General features: G+C 43.6%; 1 long non-coding RNA gene across 1 annotated transcript; it reads left to right on the top strand.

The window, feature by feature from the left end:
* The first annotated feature begins 3,511 nt into the window (after positions 1–3,511).
* Positions 3,512–20,423, top strand: LOC132390081 (uncharacterized). The gene is made up of 3 exons (XR_009510775.1): positions 3,512–3,983; positions 8,680–9,889; positions 20,149–20,423. It is a non-coding gene; the product is annotated as an uncharacterized LOC132390081 (long non-coding RNA).
* The last annotated feature ends 5,140 nt before the right edge of the window (positions 20,424–25,563 follow it).

Below are 25,563 nucleotides of genomic sequence, written 5' to 3'. Positions count from 1 at the left end.
CAAGCAAGGATGAAACAGCAGGAATAGATCTCTCAGGGTCAGACATGTATAGTAGCAAATGATTAGCATATAATAATATCTTATAAGTCCCTTACCCACGGGTAATACCAAAAATATTAGGTGATTCACGAATGGCAATGGCTAAAGGTTCCAAAGCAATGTCAAATAATAGAGCACTTAAAGGGCAGCCTTGCCTCGTACCACGGGACAACTGAAAAAAAGGAGATCTTTGATTATTGGTAAGAAGTGAAGCCAAAGGTTTATAATACATTAATTTAATCCATGATATAAATTTCAAGCTAAAATTAAAATTCTGCAATGTATTAACTAAATATAGCCATTCAAATCTATCAAACGCTTTTTCAGCACCTAAAGAAATGACATTCTAGTATTTTAGATGAAGAAGTATAAATTACTTTAATTTATTTTCTAATGTTAAAAGATGTATAACAGATTTTAATAAATCCGGTCTGATCTTCAGAGATAATTTGAGGTAATACATTTTCTCATGTAGTGGCCAAAATTTTGGTAAAAATCTTAGAATCCGTATTCAGCAAGGATATTGGCCAATAGGATGCAAATTCAGAGGGGTCTTTATCTTTTTTAAGAATTGGATTAATGGAGGCATCATAAAAAGATTGTGGTTATTTACCTACAGTTAACGCATCTTTAAAAATTTTACAAAGCCAAGGAGCGAGTATAGAAGAAAAGGATTTAAAAATATTCAGCAGTATAACCGTCTGGACGAGGGGCTTTACCTGAATTCATTGAAAACGGGAGTGGGTTTCCCTTTCCAGACCCTGACGGGGGACTTGTGCCACTCCTCAGGATTATATATGGAACCTCTCGGACTGGGACAGGGAGTGGGTTCCCGTTTCCAGACCCTGCCAGGAGACTTCTGCCACTCCTCAGGGTTATATATGGAACCCCTCGGGCAGGGACAGGGAGTGGGATCCCCTTTCCCAGGCAGATGCCCGAAGGTGACCGGGAGCCACCAGAGGGGCTGATGTAATGCAAGCCCTGGCACGGTGGGTCACTGAGGTAAGGGAACCCATTTGAATGACAGCCCGACTGCATGCGGATTTTGAGAATTTATCTGATAACTGCAGAGAAAAGGAGAATCCCTTGCGTACTTTATAGCTCGTTTTAAGGATACGTGAGATTCCAATGCCAGCAAATCCCTGGACAGAGCAGTGTGTCCAGCTGGCAGTGCAGACTTTTCTAAACTGTCTCAGGCCCAAGCCTGCCCACTCCATTAAGTAAACTAATCTCAATTTGCTGTGTCAGACCTGGCCCCGGGTGACATAAATTCTGATGAATAGGGAGCGCAATTGACTCTTTAAAGGGACTGTGGAAAAGCGAGAGTGTGCACAGAGAACTGGTAGTGAGGAGATGGAGTTCAGGTCCCAACGAAGAACCCAGAACGGGTGGCAGGATCGTGCGGACGGTGCAGATGAAGAGGACACTTGGCTAAGGACAGAAACGGAGTTTGTAGAAAGAGGGGACATTAGGCCAGAGACTGTCGCACTGGAATCACAGACAAGAATAATAAGGGGCAGGAAGTGATTCTGGGTGACAGTGATACTCGACAGTGTACCACATTTACTATCCACAATTCCTTCGATCCCGGATAGGGCAGGCCAGAGGGGACAGATCACAGTGATACTCGACAGAGTACCACATTTACCGTCCACAATCCCTTTGGTCCCGGATAGTGCAGGCCAGAGGGGACAGATCACAGTGATACTCGACAGAGTACCACATTTACTGTCCACAATCCCTTTGGTCCCGGATAGTGCAGGCCAGAGGGGACGGATCACAGTGATACTCGACAGAGTACCACATTTACTCTCCACAATCCCTTTGGTCCCGGACAGGGCAGGCCAGAGGGGACGGTGATACAGGCGGCTGTGATCAGGCTCATCATACAGGCAGGCTCTTTTCTCACTGCTGTAATCAGGTAGAAGGTACAAGAGCCTCAGGACTCGCCCCACCAGGGTCAGGAACAGTTACTACCCCTCAACCATCAGGCTGTGGAACAACACAGGATAACTGCACTCACTTGATGTCCATAGAGTTGCTCCCACAACAAATGATCGTACTGGGACTGTCTCAAAATGAGTGAAACAAGAGGTGGTTTAACTGAGACAGATTGTATTCCTGTCTCAGAATTAGAGAAATATAATCTCACAAGATATTTAAAGTGGATGTGCTGGAATGATGTTTCCCAGAAGGTGTGGAACCAGCACTCACAAACTCAGAATACGAGGAGAACTGAGCAGGACTGAGGTTAGGAGAAATGTCCTCACCCAGAGTGCAGTGAATCATTGCAATTATCTCCACAAGGTTTCGAAATTGAATAGACATATCCTGGGGCTCAGCGGTGATGGAAAGTTGCAGGAAAGTGGTGCTGAGGTCAAAAGTCAAGCATGTTCTGAGTTGAAGGACAGTGGTAGCGCAAGGGCCGAATGGCCACGCCTTCTCGATTTCTTGTTTTCTGAAACACTCGGTTACCTTTGTGCCTCACTGTTTCTTGTCCTGTCAGATTGAACAGGGAGAGCTGAGAGCACCGGACATCTATCGGCAGCCGCTGCGGTTATTTCATGTTCTCATTGTTTATTTGCATTGGCGAAGTTTGTTGTCTTCTGCACTCTGGTTGATCTTTCAGTGATCCAGATATAGTTACCATTCTGTAGCTTTGCTCTGCATGTTTGCAGGAGTTGTTTGTGGCGACTTATATGTACTCTGTTAGTTTTTGGAATCGTCACTTGGGGAATCTGAGGTGGAGGAGTATTTGGGGCTTATTTTAAATTATACATAGATATTATCCAAATAATGTTTATTTGACAAGGGTTAATTCTGATATTGAGACTAACTGTTCTTTTTGTGGTTGATATCCAGAGGATTTATTTCATCTGTTTTGGGATTGTGAATATGTTAAAACATTTTGATTTGATGTTTGTCAATTTATAGATTAATATATTAATGTGGATTTTACTTTTTGTTTTGAAAATGTCTTATTGGGTTTACTAGTAATACCAAATCTCACAGGGATCATTTCTCTATCATAAATCTTTTGTTAATTTACAGCAAATTTTGTATCCATAAATGCAAACACAGCAATAAGAAACCTTCATTTAGATTTTTACCTCAGACTTCAAACTATACGTTTATACTCTGAACACTTCCCGTAACCAGAAACCTGTAAAGACTGTACAAATCTGTCAATGTTTTGTGTTATCTCTGTAAACGTTCTTGTTTTGTGACTCCTCTTAGATACAGTCCCTTCTGTCCAACAGTATTTAGAGCGGATTTCCTTGTTTATTTGTATATTTAAAGTTAATGGTTATATATTCGTTGCTGCTTTTGTGTGTTTCCCTGGCTTTGTTAGCATATGTTTAGTGTTTCTGTCTTTGTTTGTGTTCAATAAAAATTTTAAATATTAAAAAGTAATTATAAAATTTACTTTGAACTTTGAGCCTCGGGGAACTTGCTATGAGTCTGAGAACAAACGGTGACTGACATCTCCAGCTCCCGGCAGCAGTCCGCCCTTGGACACACTCACAGCCAATCAGCGAACACCTTTCGTAGTATCTTGCCTCCATTGGCTGAGGTGTGTCAGTGGGCGGGACGCTGGGCGGACCGAAGTTTGGAACCGGGAACGAGTGGACCCGGTGAGAGACCCGAGATCGGGAGCAGCTCCCCGGGTAAAGGCTGCAACAGCGGCCGGAGTTTTGAATCCTTCCGATGGCGGAGGTGAAGTTTCGGGCGGAGATTCGGTGAGATGTTTCAGCCTCACAGAGGGAGCCCGGTCTTTCCCCGCCGTGGATCGGGGCCTGTTGTCCGGAGTTTCCTCCCAGTCCTGTCTCCTGCTGCTGGGATACGGGAGCTGGCCCGCAGCGGCTGCCGATGGAACTCCGGTGTGTGAGCGCTCCCCTGTGCAAAAGGACAGGCTGAAGGTCAAGGGAGAACCAGGCGCAAAGGTAAGCTCGGACTTCAGAAAATAAGAAACTGGAGCAGGCCAGGCCACTCGGCCCGTGGCGCCTATTCCACCCTTTCCTCAGAGTAGTCCTTTCTTTCTAAATCTTTTTATTGATTTTAAACAAACATGAATGAAACATGAATACAAAGAGATTGAAAGTACATAATTAATAGGTTAAGGAATAAATACCTTATTAATGTTAAGCTCCCAAACTCATAGTGGTTAAAAAAAATGGAGAAAATAAGAAACCCTCCCCTCCCAAAAAAATGGAATAAATCCTAACTGACATGGGCCATTGCATTATATCAATTATACACAGTAGCGTCAATAACTCCGCACCTCCATCCGAATAATTAAGGACAATAAAAGTAAGGTTTAGGAAAAGTCAGTTTAGTTTTTATGGAAATGTTGAATAAACGGTCTCCAAGTTTTTTCATATTTAACTGAAGGGTCAAAGACAACACTTGTAATTTTTTCTCAACTCGAACAAGAAATAGTTTGAGAAAACCACTGAAATATAGTTGGAGGACTAATTTCTTTCCAGTTCAATAGGATAGATCTTCTAGTCATTAATGTAACAAATGCAATCATCTACAGGGCTGAGGGGGGATAAACGACCATTATCCACCATTGTTAAACCAAAAAATGCAGTCATAGGATTGCAATTTGATATTCAGAACTGTTGAAATAATACCAGAAATACCTTTCCAGTAATTTTGCAAATAGGGGCAAGACCAGAACATCTGGGTCAATGAAGTGACTTCAGAATGACATCTGTCACAGGCTGGATTAACATAAGAATAAAATCGAGCGAGTTTATCCTTGGACATGTGAGCCCTATGAACAACCTTAAATTGTATTAGGCATGTTTAGCACAAATAGAAGAAGAATTGATTATTTGTAAAATGTTATCCCACTGCCCTGTGGGTATAAGACAGTAAAGTTATTTTACCCATTCCTTCTTAATTATTTCTGATACTCCTGGCTGTATTTTTATGATTGTATTATAAATGATGGCTACTAAACCCTTCTGGCAAGGATTCAGAGCCAGATTTTTTTCAGTAATGTCCATTGGACATAATTTCAGAAAAGACTAACATTCAAGAAATTTCTAACTTGCAAGTATCTAAAAAAAAAGTTTTAGGCTGGATAGCTGTTCAATGGACAGAAAACTGTTATCTAAAAATAGATCACAAAAACATGTTATACCTTTTGTTTTCAATAACACAACGGCCATAAACACAATAACACAAAGTCCATAAAAGAGGGATGGAAAAAAAAGTTAGATATAAGAGGGCTTGATAAGATAAACTTATTCAAGCCGAAGAATTTACAAAATTGAAACCATGCTCTTAATGTATGTTTAACTATAGGATTAGTTATTTGTTTATTTGGTTTAGATAAAGCAAAAGGAGACAAAGATCTTAAAATAGAAAACAATGAGAAGTCTTGTACAGATTTACACTTCAAATTTACCCATTGTGGGTAAATTTACCCATTACACCAATTCTCGTGTCCAAGATATTAACTATCGGATGTTAACTGCCCAGTAGTAAAATCTTAGGTTTAGCAAAGCCAAAAAACCTTCCTACTTAGACTTCTGTAAATATTTCTTAGTTAATCTAGGATTTTTATTCTGCCACATGTATGAAGATATTTTGCAATCAATATCAGAAAATGATTTAGAAATAAAAATTAGTAATGCTTGGTTTAAATATAAAAATTTGGGTAATACTATCATCTTGATAGTATTAATTTGACCAACCAATGACAGAGATAATGGGGACCACCTGGTAACAAGTTGCTTGATTTGGTCAATTAAAGGTAAAAAATTAACTTTAAATAAACCCTTATGTCTCTTGGTAATTCTAATACCCAAATAAGTAAAATGATCTGTGACATCTTTAAATGGTAAGTGTTTATAAATTGCAACTTGCATATTTAATGAAAATAATTCACTCTTATTAAAATTCAGTTTGTAGCCAGAAAAGCTACTAAACTGAGCAAGCAAGGATGAAACAGCAGGAATAGATCTCTCGGGGTCAGATATGTATAGAAACAAATCATCAGCATATAATGATAAATTATGTCCCTTACCCATGGGTAATATCAAAAATATTAGGTGAATCACGAATGGCAACGGCTAAAGGTTCCAAAGCAATGTCAAATAATAGAGGACTTAAAGAGCAGCCTTGCCTCGTACCACGGGGCAACTGAAAAAAAGGAGATCTTTGATTATTGGTAAGAACCAAAGCCATTAATTTAATCCATGATATAAACTTCAAGCTAAAATTAAAATTCTACAGATTATTACATAAATATAACTATTCAACTTTATCAAACGCTTTTTCAGCATCTCAGGCAATGACATTCTGGTTTTTTCGATGAAGAAGTATAAATTATATTAATTTATTTTCTAATGTTAAAAGATGAATAACAGGTTTTAATAAATCTGTTCTGATCTTCAGAGATAACTTGAGGTAATACATTTTCTCATGTAGTGGCCAAAATTTTGGTAAAAATCTTAGAATCCATATTCAGCAAGGATATTGGCCGATAGGATGCACATTCAGTGGGTTCTTTATCTTTTTTAACAATTGGAGAAATAGAGGCATCATAAAAAGATTGCAGTTATTTATCTACAGTTAACGCATCTTTAAAAATTTTACAAAGCAAAGGAGAGAGTATAGAAGAAAATAATTTTAAAAATTCAGCAGTATAACCGTCCGGACCAGGGGCTTTCCCTGATTTCATTGAAAAAGGAAGTGGGTTCTCCTTTCCAGACCCTGCCCGGGGACTTGTGCCACTCCTCAGGGTTATATATGGAACCTCTCGGACATGGACAGGGAGTGGGTTCCCCTTTCCAGACCCTGCCCGGGGACCTGTGCCAGTCCTCAGGGTAACCTATGGACCCTCTCGGACATGGACAGGGAGTGGGTTCCCCTTTCCAGACCCTGCCTGGGGACTTGTGCCACTCCTCAGGGTTATATCTGGAACCTCTCAGGCAGGAACAGGGAGTGGGTTCCCCTTTCCAGAACTTGACTGGGGACTTGCCTGCACTCCTCAGGGATATATCTGGAAACTCCCGGGCAGGGACAGGGAGTGGGTTCCCCTTTCCCAGGCAGATGCCCGAAGGTGACCGGAAGCCACCAGAGGGGCTGATGTAATACAAGCCATGGCACGGTGGGTCGCTGAGGTAAGGGAACCCATTTGAATGACAGCCCGACTGCATGCAGATTTTGGTGAATTTACCCAGTAACTACAGAAAAAAGGAGAATCCCTTGCGTACTTTATAGCTCATTTTAAGGATACGTGAGATTCCAATGCCAGCAAATCCCTGGACAGATCAGTGTGTCCAGCTGGCAGTGCAGACTTTTCTAAACTGTCTCAGGCCCAAGCCTGTCCACTCCTTTAAGTTAACTAATCTCAATTTGCTGTGTCAGACCTGGCCCCGGGTGACATAAATTCTGATAAATAGGGAGCACAATTGACTCTTTAAAGGGACTGGGGAAAAGCGAGACTGTGCACCGAGAACCCGTAGTGAGGAGATGGAGTTCGGGTCCCGAGGCAGAACCCAGAACGGGTGGCAGGATCGTGCGGACGGTGCAGATGAAGAGGACACTTGGCTAAGGACAGAAAAGGGGTTTGTAGAAAGAGGGGACATTGGGCCAGAGATTGTCGCACTGCAATCACAGACAAGAATAATAAGAGGCAGGAAGAGAGCCTGGATCACAGTGATACTCGACAGAGTACCACATTTCCTCTCCACAATCCCTTTGGTCCCGGATAGGGCAGGCCAGAGGGGACGGATCACAGTGATACTCGATAGAGTACCACATTTACTCTCCACAATCCCTTTACTCCCGGATAGGGCAGGCCAGAGGGGACGGATCACAGTGATACTCGACATAGTACCACATTTACTCTCCACAATCCCTTTGGTCCCGGATAGGACAGGCCAGAGGGGACGGATCACAGTGATACTCGACATAGTACCACATTTACTCTCCACAATCCCTTTGGTCCCGGATGGGGCAGGCAAGAGGGGACGGTGATACAGGCGGCTGTGATCAGGCTCACCACACAGGCAGGCTCTTTTCTCACTGCTGTGATCAGGTAGAAGGCACAAGACCCTCAGGACTCGCCCCACCAGGGCCAGGAACAGTTACTACCCCTCAACTCTGAGGCTGTGGAACAACACAGGATAACTGCACTCACTTGTCCATAGAGATGCTCCCACAACAAATCATCGTACTGGGACTGTCTCAAAATGAGTGAAATAAGAGGTGATTTGACTGAGACAGATCACATTCCTGTCTCAGAATTAGAGAAATACAATCTCAGAATATTTACAGCAGAAGGGCTGGAATGATGTTTCCCATAAGGTGTGGAACCATCAGTCACAGTCTCAAAATCCAAGGACAACTCAGCAGGACTGAAATGAGGAGAAATTTCCTCACCCAGAGTGCAGTGAATCATTGCAATTATCTCCACAAGGTTTCTAAATTGAATAGACATATCCTGGGGCTCAGCGGTGATGGGAAGTTGCAGGAAAGTGGTGCTGAGGTCAAAAGACAAGCTTGTTCTGAGTTGAAGGGCAGTGATAGCGCAAGGTGCCGAATGGCCACGCCTTCTCGATTTCTTATTTTCTGAAACACGAGTTTACCTTTGTGCTTCATTGTTTCTTGTCCTGTCAGATTGAACAGGGAGCGCTGAGAGCACCGGACATCTACCGGCAGCCGCTGCCGTTATTTCATGTTCTCGTTGTTTATTTGCATTGGCGAAGTTTGTTGTCTTCTGCACTCTGATTGATCTTTCAGTGATCCAGATATTGTTACCGTTCTGTAGCTTTGCTCTGTGTGTTTGTAGGAGTTGTAGGTGGCGACTTAAATGTACTCTGTTAGTTTTTGGAATAGTCGCTTGGGTAATCTGAGGTGGAGGGGTATTTGGGGCTTATTTAAAACTATACATAGATATTATCCAAATAGTGTTTATTTGACGGGTTAATTCTGATATCGAAACTAACTGTTATTTTTGTGGTTTATAACCAGAGGATTTATTTCATCTGTTTTGGGATTGTGAATATGTTAAAACATTTTAGGTTGATGTTTGTCAATTTATAGATCAATATATTAATGTGGATTTTACTTTTTGTTTTGAAAATGTCTTATCTGGGTTTACTAATAACACCAAATCTCATGGGGATCATTTCTCTGTCATAAATATTTACAGCGGCTTTCCTTGTTTATTTGTATATTTAAAGTTAATGGTTATATATTCGTTGCTGCTTTTGTGTGATTCCCTGACTTTGTTAGCATATGTTTAATGTTTCTGTTTTTGTTTGTGTTCAATAAATTGTTAAAATATTAAAAAATAATAATAAAATTTACTTTGAACTTTGAGCCTCGGGGAACTTGCTTTGATTCTGAGAACAAACTGTGACTGACATCTCCGTCTCCCGGTAACAGTCTCCCCTCGGACACACTCACAGCCAATCAGAGAACACCACTGGGAGACTCTGGCCTCCATTGGCTGAGGAGTGTCAGTGGGCGGGACTCTGGGCGGACCGAATTTTGGAACCGGGAACGAGTAGACCCGGTGAGAGACCCGAGATTGGGAGCAGCTCCCCGGGTAAAGGCTGCAACAGCGGCCGGCGTTTTGAACCCTTCCGATGGCGGAGGTGAAGATTCGGGCGGAGATTCCGTGAGATGTTTCAGCCACACAGGGGGAGCCCGGTCTTTCTCCGCCGTGGATCGGGGCCTGTTGTCCGGAGTTTCCTCCCGGTCCTGTCTCCTGCTGCTGGGATCCGGGAGCTGGCCCGCAGCGGCTGCCGATGGAGCTCCGGTGTGTGAGCGCTCCCCTGTGCAAAAGGACAGGCTGAAGGTCAAGGGAGAACCAGGCACAAAGGTAAACTGGGACTTTAGTAAATAAGTAACAGGAGCAGGCCAGGCCACTCGGCCCGTTGCGCCTATTCCAGCCTTTCCTCAGAGTAGTCCTTTCTTTTTAAATCTTTTTTATTGATTTTAAACAAACATAAATGAAACATGAATACAAAGAGATTGAGAGTACATAATTAATAGGTTAAGTAATAAATACAAATAGATTATATTAACCTCCCAACCTCATGGTGGTTACAAAAAATGGAGAAAATAAGGAACCCTTCCCCCCACCAAAAAAAAGGAAAAAATCCTAACCGACATGGGCCATTGCATTATATCAATTATACACAGTAGCGTCAATAACTCTGCACCTCCATCCAAATAATTAAGGATATTAAAAGTAAGGTTTAGGAAAAGTCAGTTTAGCTTATATGAAAATGTTGAATAAATGGTCTCCAAGTTTCTTCATATTTAACTGAAGGGTCAAAGACAACACTTGTAATTTTTTCTAACCTCAAACAAGAAATAGTTTGAGAAAACCACTGAAATATAGTTGGAGGATTAATTTCTTTCGAATTCAATAGGATAGATCTTCTAGTCATTAATGTAACAAATGCAATCATCTGCCGGGCTGAAGGGGGATAAACGACTATTATCCACCATTGGTGAACCGAAAATTGCAGTAATAGGATGAAGTTGCAATTTGATATTCAGAACTGTTGAAATAATACCAAACATATCTTTCCAGTAATTTTGCAAATAGGGGCAAGACCAGAACACGTGGGTCAATGAAGTGACTTCAGAATGACATCTGTGACAGGTTGGATTAACATAAGAATAAAATCGAGCGAGTTTATCCTTGGACATGTGAGCCCTATGAACAACCTGAAATTGTATTAGGCATGTTTAGCACAAATAGAAGAAGAGTTGACTAATTGTAAAATTTTCTCCCACTTCTTTGTGGGTATAAGACAGTGAAGTTATTTTTCCCATTCCTCCTTAATTATTTCTGATACTCCAGGCTGTATTTTCATGATCATATGATAAATGATGGCTACTTAACCCTTCTGGCAAGGATTCGGAGCTAGAATTTTTTTCTATAATATCCATTGGACATAATTGCAGAAAATACTCACATTCAAGAAACTTCTAACTTGCTAGTATCTGAAAAAAAAAAGAGTTTTAGTCTGGATAGAGGTTCAAAGGACAGAAAACTGTTATCTAAAAATAGATCACGAAAACATGTTATACCTTTTGTTTTCCATAACACAAAGGCTTGGTCCTTAAATGAGGGCTGGAAAAAGAAATTAGATATAATAGGGCTTGATTATTCAAGCCAAAGAATTTATGAAACTGAAACCATATTCTTAATGTATGTTTAGCTATAGGATTAGCTATTTGTTTATTTGGTTTAGATAAAGCAAAAGGAAGCGAAGATCCTAAAATAGAAAACAATGAGAAGTCTTGTACAGATTTACACTCCACATTTACCGTTTGTGGGCAAGGTACTATGACCGATTCTTGTGTCCAAAATATTAAATATTGAATATTAACTGCCCAATAGTAAAATCTCAGGATTGGCAAAGCAAAACCACCTTCCTTCTTAGGCTTCTGTAAATATTTTTTACTTAATCTAGGATTTTTATTCTGCCACACATACAATGATATTTTGGAGTCAATAATATCAAAAAAAGATTTAGGAATAAAAATTCTTAATGCTTGGAATAAATATAAAAATTTGGGTAATACTATTATCTTGATAGTATTAATTCGACCAACCAATGACAGAGATAATGGGGACCACCTGGTAACATGTTGCTTGATTTGTTCAATTTAAGGTAAAAAATTAACTTTAAATAAACCCTTATGTTTCTTGGTAATTTTAATACCCAAATAAGTAAAATGATCTGTGACAACTTTAAACAGTAATTGTTTATAAATTGGAACTTGCATATTTAATGGAAATAATTCACACTTATTAAAATTCAGTTTGTAGCCAGAAAAGCTACTAAATTGAGCAAGCAAGGATGAAATAGCAGGAATAGATCTCTCGGGGTCAGATATATATATAGTAACAAATCATCAGCATATAATGATAACTTATAAGTCCCTTACCCACGGGTAATACCAAAAATATTAGGTGATTCACGAATGGCAACGGCTAAAGGTTCCAAAGCAATGTCAAATAATAGAGGACTTAAAGGGCAGCCTTGCCTGGTCCCACGGGACAACTGTAAAAAAGGAGATCTTTGATTATCTGTAAGAACCGAAGCCAAAGGTTTATAATACATTAATTTAATCCATGATATAAATTTCAAGCTTAAATTAAAATTTTGCGACGTATAAAATAAAAATAGCCATTCAACTCTATCAAACGCTTTTTCAGCATCAAAGGAAATGACATTCTAGTATTTTAGATGAAGAAGTATAAATTATATTAATAAATTTTCTAATGTTAAAAGATGAATAACAGTTTTTAATAAATCTGGTCTGATCTGCAGAGATAATTTGAGGTAATACATTTTCTAATCTGGTGGCAAGAATTTTGGTAAAAATCTTAGAATCCGTATTCAGCAAGGATATTGGCCGATAGGATGCACATTCAGTGGGGTCTTTATCTTTTTTACTAATTGGAGAAATGGAGGCATCATAAAAAGATTGTGGTTATTTACCTATGGTTAACGCATCTTTAAAAATTTTACAAAACCATGGAGCAAGAAAAGAAGAAAAGGATTTAAAAAATTCAGCAGTATAACTGTCCGGACCAGGGACTTTACCTGAATTCATTGAAAAAGGGAGTGGGTTCCGCTTTCCAGACCCTGACCGGGGACTTGTGCCACTCCTCAGGGTTATATTTGGAACATCTCAGACAGGGACAGGGAGCGGGTTCCCCTTTCCAGACCCTGCCTGGGGACTTGTGCCACTCCTCAGGGTTATATATGGAACCTCGGACAGGGACAGGGAGTGGGTTCCCCTTTCCAGACCCTGCCCGGGGACTTGTACCACTCCTCAGGGTTGTATATGGAACCTCTCGGACAGGGACAGGGAGTGGGTTCCCCTTTCCAGACCCTGCCCGGGGACTTGTGCCATTCTTCAGGGTTATATATGGAACCTCTCGGGCAGGGACAGGGAGTGGGTTCCCCTTTCCAGACCCTGCCCGGGGAGTTGTGCCACTCCTCTGGGTTATATATGGAACCTCACAGACAGAGACAGGGAGTGGGTTCCCCTTTCCAGACTTTGCCCAGGGACTGGTGCCACTCCTCAGGGTTATATATGGAACCTCACAGGCAGGGACAGGGAGTGGGTTCCCCTTTCCAGACCCTGCCCGGGGACTTGTGCCACTCCTCAGGGTTATATATGGAACCTCACAGACAGAGACAGGGAGTGGGTTCCCCTTTCCAGACTTTGCCCAGGGACTGGTGCCACTCCTCAGGGTTATATATGGAACCTCACAGGCAGGGACAGGGAGTGGGTTTCCCTTTCCAGACCCTGCCCGTGGACTTGTGCCACTCCTCATGGTTATATAAGGAACCTCTTGGGCAGGGACAGGGAGTGGGTTCCGTTTTCCAGAACCTGACCGGGGACTTGTGCCACTCCTCAGGGTTATATATGGAACATCTCAGACAGGGACAGGGAGCGTGTTCCCCTTTCCAGACCCAGCCCGGGGACTTGTACCATTCCTCAGGGTTGTATATGGAACCTCTCGGACAGGGACAGGGAGTGGGTTCCCCTTTCCAGGCTTTGCCCAGGGACTGGTGCCACTCCTCAGGGTTATATATGGAACCTCACAGGCAGGGACAGGGGGTGGGTTTCCCTTTCCAGACCCTGCCCGGGGACGTGCCACTCCTCAGGGTAATATATGGAACCTCTCGGGCAGGGACAGGGAGTGGATTCCCCTTTCCCAGGCAGACGCCCGAAGGTGGCCGGGAGCCACCAGAGGGGCTGATGTAATACAAGCCATGGCACGGTGGGTCGCTGAGGTAAGGGAACCCATTTGAATGACAGACCGACTGCATGCGGATTTTGAGAATTTATCCGATAAGTACAGAAAATAGGAGAATCCCTTGCGTACTTTCTAGCTCGTTTTAAGGATACGTGAGAGTCCAATGCCGGCAAACCCCTGGACAGATCAATGTGTCCAGCTGGCAGTGCAGACTTTTCGAAACCGTCTTAGACCCAAGCCTGCCCACTCCTTTAAATTAACTAATCTCAATTCGCTGTGTCAGACCTGGCCCCTGGGTGACATGAATACTGATCAATAGGGAGCGCAATTGACTCTTTAAAGGGACTGTGGAAAAGCGAGAGAGTGCACAGAGAACCGGTAGTGAGGAGATGGAGTTCGTGCCCCGACGAAGAACCCAGAACGGGTGGGAGGAACGTGTGGACAGTGTTGATGAAGAGGACACTTGGCTAAGGACAGAAACGGGGTTTGTAGAAAGAGGGGACATTGGGCCAGAGATTGTCGCACTGCAATCACAGACAAGAATAATGTGGGGTAGGAAGAGAGCCTGGATGACAGTGATACCTGACAGAGTAACACATTTACTCTCCACAATCCCTTTGGTCCCGGATAGGGCAGGCCAGAGGGGACGGATCTCAGGGATACTCGACAGAGTACCGCATTTCCTGTCCACAATCCATTTAGTCCCGGATAGGGCAGGCCAGAGGGGACGGATCTCAGGGATACTCGACAGAGTAACACATTTACTCTCCACAATCCCATTGGTCCCGGATAGGTCAGGCCAGAGTGGACGGATCTCAGGGATACTCGACAGAGTACCACATTTACTCTTTTGGAAGAGGACAGCGAGGCTTTGAGAGGAAGTGCGGCGGCGGCCATTTTCAAATTGTCCAATGGCGTCTCAGATCGGAGTTCTGAGAGGCGGGACTGCGCAGGCGCGTGAGGAGGCCTGGGAAGGAGGGAAGATATAAAAAGGAGAGACTGAGTGAGGTAGTTCTCTTTTGGAAGCGGACAGCGAGGCTTTGAGAGGAAGTGCGGCGGCGGCCATTTTCAAATTGTCCAATGGCGTCTCAGATCGGAGTTCTGAGAGGCGGGACTGAGCAGGCGCGTGAGGAGGCCTGGGACGGAGGGAAGATATAAAAAGAACGCAGCCTTAAGAAGCGGGCAGCGGGGTGCGCCGGAAGCAGAGTGTAGGGCTTGAGCTCTGGGGGCTTAGGCGGAAGAGGGCACAGTAGGCTTATCTTTTAGTTCTTGTTATTGTCAGTTATTTGGGAAGTATGAGTGTGAGGGCAGCTTGTTGTTCTCGGTGTCGGATGTGGGAGTTCCTGGAGTCTCCGATCCTCGCGGACGTCCACATCTGCGCTAGGCGCATCGAACTGCAGCTCCTGAAGGACCGAGGTAGGGAACTGGAGCTGCAGCTCGATGGCCTTCGCCTGGTCAGGGAGAGTGAGGAGGTGATAGAGAGGAGTTACAGGCAGGTGGTCCCTCCGGGGCCACGGGAGGCAGATAGGTTGGTCACGGTCAGGAAGGGGAAGAGGCAGGTACTAGAGAGTACCCCAGTGGCTGTACCCCCTGACAATAAGTACTCATGTTTGAGTACTGTTGGGGGGGACAGCCTACCTGGTGGAAGACAGCCTCCGGCATAGAGGACGGCCCTGTAACTCATACGGGTAGGGATAGAAGACAGAGGACCATAGTAATAGCGGACTCGATAGTCAGCGATTCAGACAGGCGGTTCAGTGGAGGTGATCGGGAGTCCCGGATGGTAATTTGCCTCCCTGGTGCCAGGGTTCGGGACGTTTCTGATCGCGTCCAAGATATCCTGAAGTGGGAGGGTGAGGAGCCAGATGTCTTGGTACATGTAGGTACCAATGACATAGGAAGGAAAGGGGAAGAGGTCCTGAAACGAGAGTATAGGGATTTAGTAAGGCAGTTAGAAAGAAGGACTGCAAAGGTAGTAATCTCGGGATTACTGCCTGTGCCACGCGACAGTGAGAGTAGGAACAGAATTAGGTGGAGCATGAATGCTTAGCTGTGGGATTGGAGCAGGGGGCAGGGATTCAATTTTCTGGATCATTGGGACCTCTTCTGGGGCAGACGTGACCTGTTCAAGAAGGGTGGGTTACACTTGAATCCTGGGGGGACCAATATCCTAGAGGGGAGGTTTGCTAGGGCTACAGGGCAGACTTTAAACTAGTGAGATGGGCGGGGGGAATCAATTTCAGGAAACTATGGGAGAGGAGGTTAGTTCACCAGTAGAGGAAATAAATAGACAGTGTGTGATGGAGAAGGGATGCGCTCAACCCGAAGATGTCGGGGAGAAGAAAGAAAAGGATAATAAATTTGAATGCATTGTTAGGGATGAAAAGAGTGGAGGAGGTGGAGAGTATCTTAAATGTATCTATTTTAATGCTGGGAGCATTGTAAGAAAGGTGGATGAGCTTAAAGCGTGGATTGATACCTGGAATTATGATGTTGTAGGTATTAGTGAAACATGGTTGCAGGAAGGTTGTGATTGGCAACTCAATATTCCTGGATTTAGTTGCTTCAGGTGTGATAGAGTAGGAGGGGCCAGAGGAGGAGGTGTTGCATTGCTTGTCCGAGAAAATCTTATGGCGGTGCTTTGGAAGGATAGATTAGAGAGCTCCTCTAGGGAGGCAATTTGGGTGGAATTGAGGAATGTGAAAGGTGTAGTAACACTGATAGGAGTGTATTATAGGCCACCTAATGGGGAGCGTGATTTGGAAGAGCAAATGTGTACGGAGATAGCAGATATTTGTAGTAAACACTAGCTGGTGATTGTGGGAGATATTAATTTTCCACACGTAGATTGGGAAGCTCATTCTGTAAAAGGGCTGGATGGTTTAGAGTTTGTGAAATGTGTGCAGGATAGTTTTTTGCAACAAATCATAGAAGTACCGACTGGAGATGGGGCAATGTTGGATCTCCTGTTAGGGAACGCGATAGGTCAGCTGACAGATGTATGTGTTGGGGTGCACTTCGGGTCCAGTGATCACAATAGCATTAGCTTCAATATAATTATGGAGAAGGACAGGACAGGACCTAGTGTTGAGATTTTTGATTGGAGAAAGGCTAACTTTGAGGAGTTGCGAAGGGATTAAGAGATAGTGGATTGGGTCAAGTTGTTTTATGGGAAGGATGTAAAGAGAAATGGAGGTCATTTAAGGGTGAAATTATGAGGGTACAGAATCTTTATGTTCCTGTTAGGTTGAAAGGAAAGGTTAAAGGTTTGAAAGCACCATGGTTTTCAAGGGATATTAGAAACTTGGTTCTGAAAAAGAGGGATGTCTACAATAGATATAGGCAGCATGGAGTAAAGGAATTGCTCGAGGAATATAAAGAATGTAAAAGGAATCTTAAGAAAGAGATTAGAAAAGCTAAAAGAAGATACGAGGTTGGTTTGGCAAATAAGGTGAAAGTAAATCCGAAAGGTTTCTACAGTTATATTAAAAGCAAGAGGGTAGTGAGGGATAAAATTGCCCCCTTAGAGAATCAGAGTGGTCAGCTCTGTGTGTAGCCGAGGGAGATGGGAGAGATTTTGAACAATTTCTTCTCTTCGGTATTCACTAAGGAGAAGGATATTGAATTGTGTAAGGTGTGGGAAACAAGTAAGGAAGTTATGGAACCTATGACAATTAAAGAGCTGGAAGTACTGGCGCTTTTAAGAAAGCTCTGACGGAGATCTTCAAGATGTCATTAGAAACGGGGATTGTGCCGGAGGATTGGTGTATTGCTCATGTGGTTCCATTGTTTAAAAAGGGTTCTAGAAGTACGTCTAGCAATTATAGACCTGTCAGTTTGACATCAGTGGTGGGTAAATTAATGGAAAGTTTTCTTAGAGATAGTATTAATAATTATCTGGATAGACAGGATCGGATTAGGAGTAGCCAGCATGGATTTGTGCGTGGACGGTCATGTTTGACAAACCTTATTGAATTTTTTGAAAAAGTTACGAGGAATGTTGACGAGGGTAAGGCAGTGGATGTAGTCTATATGGACTTCAGTAAAGCCTTTGACAAAGTTCCACATGGAAGGTTAGTTAAGAAGGTTCAGTCGTTAGGTATTAATGCTGGAGTAATAAAATGGATTCAACAGTGGATAGATGGGAGATGCCAGAGAGTAGTGGTGGATAATTGTTTATCGGGATGGAGGCCGGTGACTAGCGGGGTGCCTCAGGGATCTGTTTTGGGCCCAATGTTGTTTGTAATATACATAAATGATCTGGATGATGGGGTGGTAAATTGGATTAGTAAGTATGCCGATGACACTAAGGTAGGAGGTATTATGGATAATGAGGTGGGTTTTCAAAGCTTGCAGGGAGATTTATGCGGGTTAGAAGAATGGGCTGAACGTTGGCAGATGGAGTTTAATGCAGAGAAGTGTGAGGTTCTACATTTTGGCAGGAATAATCCAAATAGAACATACACGGTACATGGTAGGGCATTGAGGAATGCAGTGGAACAGAGAGATCTACGAATAACAGTGCATAGTTCCCTGAAGGTGGAGTCTCATGTAGATAGGGTGGTGAAGAAGGCTTTTGGAACGCTGGCCTTTATAAATCAGAGCATTGAGTACAGAAGTTGGGATGTAATGTTAAAATTGTACAAGGCAATGTTAAGGCCAGATTTAGAATATTGTGTGCAGTTCTTGTCACCGAATTATAGGAAAAATATCAATAAATTAGAGACGATTTACTAGGATCTTACCTGGGTTTCAGCACTTAAGTTACAGAGAAAGTTTGAACAAGTTAGGTCTCTATTCATTGGAGCGTAGAAGGCTGAGGGGGGATTTGAACGAGGTATTTAAAATTTTGAGAGGGATAGATAGAGTTGACGTAAATAGGCTGATTCCATTGAGAGGAGGGGAGATTCAAACGAGAGGACATAATTTGAGAGTTAGGGGGCAGAAGTTTAAGGGAAACACAAGGGGGTATTTCTTTACTCAGAGAGTGATAGCTGTGTGGAATGAGCTTCCTGTAGAAGTAGTAGAGGCCAATTTAGTTGTGTTATTTAAGGTAAAATTGGATAGGTATATGGACAGGAAAGGAGTGGAGGGTTATGGGCTGAGTGCGGGTAGGTGGGACTAGGTGAGATTAAGAGTTCGACACGGACTAGGAGGGCCGAGAAGGCCTGTTGCCGTGCTTTGATTGTTATATGGTTATATGGTTATAAATAATAACAAGAAATCACGACTATGAGATAACAGGATAACAGGGTCCTTAAATCAGTGTGGTAATCTCCTTTTAGTGAAGATTCTGATGGTTGAGGATCAGTGACTGTTCTTGATTCCGGAGCTGCCAGTCTCGAGGCGGCTTTACCTTCCACCTCATGGCAGCAGCGGGAAAAGTGCACACACCGGTTCGTGAGGATCTTTGTGATGGTGGATGATGCTTCTCTCCGACGCGTTTCATGTGGATCTGCTCAATGGTTTGGAGGGTTGTGCTGGTGACGTGCTGGGACGACTGCGCCACCTGCTGGGTGATTTGCCGCTCGGAGACATTGGTCTTCCCACACGATGTCTGACTGCAGACTCTCAGTGCACTTCCCGCAACACACCCACAGAGGTTTGCCGAGGTATTTCATGACATGCCGGATCTCGTCAGGTTCCTGAGGAATTAAAACAGTTCTCGTGCTTTGCCCGCAATTACATCTCCACGGTGGTTCCAGGCCTGGGCTGATGAGAAAGTGGTAACCAGCAATTTAAAGTTACTGACCCCTCCACCTCTGATCTTCTGAAGATTACTAGCTCATGGAGCTCTGATTTATCGAAGTCCGAACATTTATGTGATGATTACGTCGCTTTGTTCGTGACTCTCCCTCCAATGAAAACAATTTACTGTCACCCATAGAGCTGTTCCGTGCAGGAGCAGAGCCTTCGGCCATCGAAAAAAAAGTAAATCACATGCCATCTTGATGACGCCGTGGAACTGACGCCGCGCCCTCCTCTTCATGAGCTGTCATTAATTTGCCATTAGGACCAATACGTCGGTCACGATCGTAATTTGGTCTGCAGCTTCCCAGCTGAAATGATTGGACTGCAGTAGAAAGGAATAATTCCATTCCTCTGTCAGTTCTGTTGGCAGAGCCCGTGTCTCGTGTCAATGTAAACATCAACTATTTGACTATCAGAAAAGCAACGATACGGTTGTATTCCCTGTGACGCTAAGGGCGCAATTCAGATAGAACATGATTAGAATACATCTGACCGAACTGATATCTTGTAGGTACGCAGTTAGATCATTACATTAGTTTACACTGAATATCACCGATCACAGAAACAGCATACACTCTCTATTTCTGTTGCAGATGCGTCAGGCAACATCGGGATTCAGCCGCAGGGTCCGGTTGTCACACATACTGTCACAAGTCTGAAATTAAAATGTTCTGTCCAGTCAGTTCCCAATGCTGACTCTAGATGGCGCAGTGGAGCAGACAGCAGACAGGACAGGGCGACACCATCGAGTCAGTTGTCAACGTTGCCAGTGGAAATTGTACTTGCCAGGTTCAGAACAACGTAACGGTGAAACGCAGCGGCTTTTCTGTAAAGATCAGCCTGTCGCGTAAATAAAAGTTGCTGCCGATATTCCACTTCAATAGACAACTTAAACGTCCAAATAATTTTATTTTGCAATTTTTATGCTGTGGTCTTCTGTAGACGTCGGTCAACAGAGGAAACAAAATATATATATTATGAATATGGAGCAGAGTTGCAGATATCATGGAGTGTCTGGAGGGATTTATTTCGAGGTCAATTTGCCGAATATTTAAAATTTTCATTTAATTGTAAGGCAAATAATATTTTACGTGTCCCAGAGGACAGAGAACTAAAGAGCAGGTAGAACTCTCCGGTTAAAATTATGGAGTACCATGTCGGCCTTTCTGCCTCAGTAACCGAGGGCCGATGCTTGTCATCAGGATCTCTCAAAGCCGCTCTTCACAGTTGCAGCTTCACTTGTCATCACCACATATTGTCGAGTGAATCTCCTGACGTTTTGAGAAGTAGATGCGTTTTTCAGAATACAGATCCCCGAGCAGTGCAAGCCTGACTGCACTAAGTTAAGGAAGCTACCCCTTTGTGAATAAAATACAGCCGCCGGACACAGTAAGCGAACCAATCTTGGGACCAGTTACCGGGGGTAAGAGTAACATAACATTAAGGGGTAGAAAAATAAACCGCTGGAAACACTGAGCACGTCGGGCAGCATTTGTGAAGGAAGAAGCCGAAGTCGACATTGCTATGATGTGAAAGAATAGGACCTGACTTTGGGAAAGTGTGTATGGAACCGGAGGAATTAGCAGACCTACTTAATGAATATTCTGCTTCAGTATCCACTCTGGAAAAGGATCTTGGTGATAGTAGTGATGACTTGCAGCGGACTGAAAAGCTTGAGCATGTAGATATTATGAAAGAGGATGTGCTGGAAAGCATCAAGTTGGGTAAGTCGCCGGGACCGGATGAGATGTACCCCAGGCTGCAGAGAGAGGCGAGGGAGGAGATTGCTGAGCCTCTGCCGATGATCTTTGCATCATCAATGGGGACGGGAGAGGTCCCGGAGGATTGGAGGGTTGCGGATGTTTTCCTTTATTCAAGAAGGAGTAGAGATAGTCCTGGAAATCTGAGACCAGTCAGTCTTACCTCAGTGGAGCGATAGTTGATGGTGAAGATCCTGTGAGGCAGGGTTTAAGTACATTTAGAGAGGTATATAACCATATAGCAAATACAGCACGGAAACAGCCCATGTCGGTCATTCTGGTCCGTGCCGAACGCTTACTCTCACCTAGTCCCACTGACCCGCACTCAGCCCAAAACCCTCCATTATCTTCCTGTCCAATTTTGCTTTAAATGACAATACCGAACCCGCCTCGACCACTTCTACTGGAAGCTCATTCCATACACCTACCACTCTTTGAGTAAAGAAATTCCCCGTCATGTTACCTTTAAACTTTTACCCCCTAAGTCTCAACTGATGTCCTGTTGTTTGAATCTCCCCTACTCTCAATGGAAAAAGCCTATCCACGTCTACTCTACCTATTCCCCTCATAATTTTAAATACCTCTATCAAGTCCCCCCTCAACCTCCTACGCTCTAGAGAATAAAGACCTAACTTGGTCAATCTTTCCCTGTAACATGGGTGCTGAAACCCAGGTAACCTTCTAATAAGTCTCTGTACTGTCTCTATTTTGTTGACATCTTTTCTTTAATTCGGTGACCAGAACTGTGCACAATACTCCAGATTCGGCCTCACCAATGCCTTGTACAATTTTAACATTACTTCCTATACTCAATGCTCCGATTTATAAAGGCCAGCATACCAAAAGCTTTCTTCACCACCCTATCCACACGAGATCCTAACTTTAGGGTACCCCATTATTCCTAGATCACTCTGTTCTACTGCATTCCTCAAAGCCCTACCATTAACCATGTATGTCCAATTTGGATTACTCCTACCAAAATGTAGCACCTCACACCTATCAGCATTAAACTCCATCTGTGAAAGCGGAAGCAGAGGTCGACATTGCGATACGGGACGGGAAGGCGGGGAACAACAAAGCGGCACGAAAATGTTAAATGAACCTTCACTGGAGCGGGAGAGACATGGGGCCGAAGGGAATCGTCCAATAGTTCTGACAGAGGATCTTCGATTTGAAATATGAAACATTCCTTCTCCACAGAGGCTGCCTGACTGTCTGAGTCTATTCCGGGATTTCGTTTTTCTTGATATTTCCAACATCCCCAGCGCCTACGTTGTCAAGAAATTCAGTCAAATCCAATTTAAATATAAAAGGAAAGATACCTTCATGTAACCCGTACTGATGGGTGACCACCGGGAGATCCCGCTTTTTCAGGTGATCGAAGCTTATGTCCCAGCAATGCGGTCTCCCATTCCACGCCGGGTCTCACTGCTCTCTGTCAGTAAATCCGCCAAGACCGCACACCCCTCTCTCCGAACCTCCCCTACTCTTTACCCTTCATTGCTACTGAACCACCTGGCAAGCATTACACATCTCCCCATTTCTGTCCCCTCCAACCACCCTGTCTCTGTAAACACCTCCATTGCTGTTTCCATTAGGGTCTCTGTAACACTCTCCGGTCCCGATAACCTTCCCCATCTCTGTTACTGTCTACACTGTTAACGAAACATTTAAGATTCCCGGGGAGATGTGAACATTCTGTTGTGAAGATGCATTTTTCACCCTCTTCGTTACTATTTGTGGATGGGACAGAATTACGAGATTGAATCCGGTGTGTTTGGGAAATTCTGTTCTGATTTCCGGAATCATCTACCTGGGGTGGGGGGGAGTAGTGATCGATGGAGGGAGAACTGTATTGTTCTGAGAGCATTTCTGGTTCAGTTGAACTGCTGAAAAAACCTGTTAGGAAGGAATTAGGAAGTCCTGACGAAGGGTCTCGGCCCAAAACGTCGACAGTTCTTCTCCTTATAGATGCTGCCTGACCTGCTGCGTTCCACAAGCATTTTGTGTGTGTTGTTTGAATTTCTAGCATCTGCAGATTTCCTCGTGTTTGCTCCAGGAGGTAATTGCCACAGTTTCGTATTTCTGACATATCTATTTTTTTCCGACAGTGTAGTGTTAGACCCTGGTACAGAGCAAGCGCATGCAATTGCAGCATGCAAGTTCCCTTCCTTCACTACCGGCACGTAATGGCCGATGTGTGCATAGTGTACAGAATGCAGCATAGTAACCTACCATTATTATTCTACGAGAAACTCCGGACCACCACTTCCTCTACTACCAACTACCCCAGCACCATCTTAACCATCAGGGCGATGGCAAAAGTCAGCAAGGAAAATGGGGAACAAGGAGATAAAACGTTACTTTTGCCCACAAGACAATCTTCTGTGTCTCACATTGTGACAATGCAACCGCAATTAATATTTTTTTAAATCGCTATAGATCCAGGAAAATTGTTCCTTTCAATATCAATATATCGCTGTGCGACGCCGCCTGACTCCAGTCTTGCTCGATTACTTGTTTCTAAACTTCTAATCTCAGGGTGACTATGACATGCGCACAACCATGGCCCTGCAGGCCCATAGGCTTGAAATTAGTGGATACCTTTCCTTTACAAGTGACACTATGGGTCGGCAGCCCCAGATTCGGTTCACATACCTATTCAGATCACCGTAAACAGATCGATACTCCAGGATAAGACCCTGTTAACGCGAGGAAATCAGCAGGATTAGTAAAAATTATTACCAAATGCATTTATGTGTCAGAGAAGAATCAGAAGAGCATTGAAAAGGACCTGCGCATTCTTAGCAATTCGTGTCTGAGAGAAACACGGAACAGTAAGGCCATGACGAAGAGAGGATCAGAGACACAATTATGATTATTAAATATCGCAGGAAGCACTATAAGTTCACAACAGCATAAAACATAAGAGCAGAATTGGGCCCTTCGGTCCATTGGACTCCTCCACCATTCTCTAATGACGGATGAATTTTCCCTCCCAACCCCAATCATCTGCTTTCAGTCTGCAATACTTGAAACTATCAACGCTGTTTCATGTAACACGGGGCCTTTGCCCCCAGAGCCATAAGGGACAAACAAATTACAGAGATACACCACACTTCAGCTAAAGATATTCCTCCTCATCGCTCTCTTCTGAAGGGTTCTCTGCACTCCATAGTAGAGGAATTAGTACTCACACCCTCCATTCCATACCATGCATTCCATAGCGCCGCCCTCTGGTCCCAGACCAGCACCCTCTCCCTCACTTTGAGAGAATCGCTCCTCGCCTAGTCAGTATAGGTCTTCCAATTATTCAGCTTTCAATGAGGTCACCCTTTCCTTCTTCAAAACTGCCGTACACAGAGGCCTCAAGCTGACAGGCGTGTCAGCTCCTGTCATTTACTTCCCTTTCTTCAAGAAGAGCAAAGTGATGTTTTCAAATTTCCAATCCTCCAAAACAATTCCATGATGGTATGAGTACTAATTCCTCTCCTACCACTTCACCAGAGCCCTATTTCAGACCCCTGGCGTGCAGTCAATCTCATCCATTCACCCAGGTTATTTATCCACCTTCCAGATTGTCTATCATTTTCTGATTATTATGGTGGCTGCAACCACTCCCATGTCCTGACACTGTCATACTGATGGTGTCTTCAACAGTGAAGGCGAACACGTGATACTTAAGGAGTTCCTCCGCCATTTCTCGCTTCCCCCGTTACTGAAACTTCGACATTCTCGCTGTCGAGAGTCTCACTTCAGGTTCTGAAGCGGAAACAATTACTTCAAAAAGGGATTGACGAAAATGTTTCCCTTACCGTGTAAGTGGAGTCTCCATCCTGCGCTTCGTTCCTTGCCCCCTGGAAAGAGAAGATTACGTGTTATATTTGAGACGTTTAAACAAGTTCACAACAATTGAATTCTAACTCTCCGCCGATAAACCCTGGGAGTATCAATGTATCACATTAATTAGTGCTTGGGGCAATGTTGACTCGTTCACCGTTCGCTGCACCGCGTGTTTCTGATTGTGTGTGTGTGTGTGTGTGTGTGTGTGTGTGTGTGTGTGTGTGTGTGTGTGTGTGTGGAGTTACTCACATTGATCGGACATTTTAAAAGACTATTCCATGAAATATATTACAGCAAGGGTAAGTTATGATTTTATATCACTTAGGAGTTATGGATTCTGGGGAATTCTGGGGAAAATCTGCAGGTGCTGGAAACTCACACACAAAATGCCGCAGGGACTCAGAG

The sequence above is a fragment of the Hypanus sabinus genome, unplaced genomic scaffold (genome assembly GCF_030144855.1).
Source record: "Hypanus sabinus isolate sHypSab1 unplaced genomic scaffold, sHypSab1.hap1 scaffold_760, whole genome shotgun sequence".
In the NCBI taxonomy this organism is placed as follows: Eukaryota; Metazoa; Chordata; class Chondrichthyes; order Myliobatiformes; family Dasyatidae; genus Hypanus; species Hypanus sabinus.
Note: the sequence above shows the minus strand (reverse complement) of the source record. Positions and strands in the feature narration are given on the sequence as shown.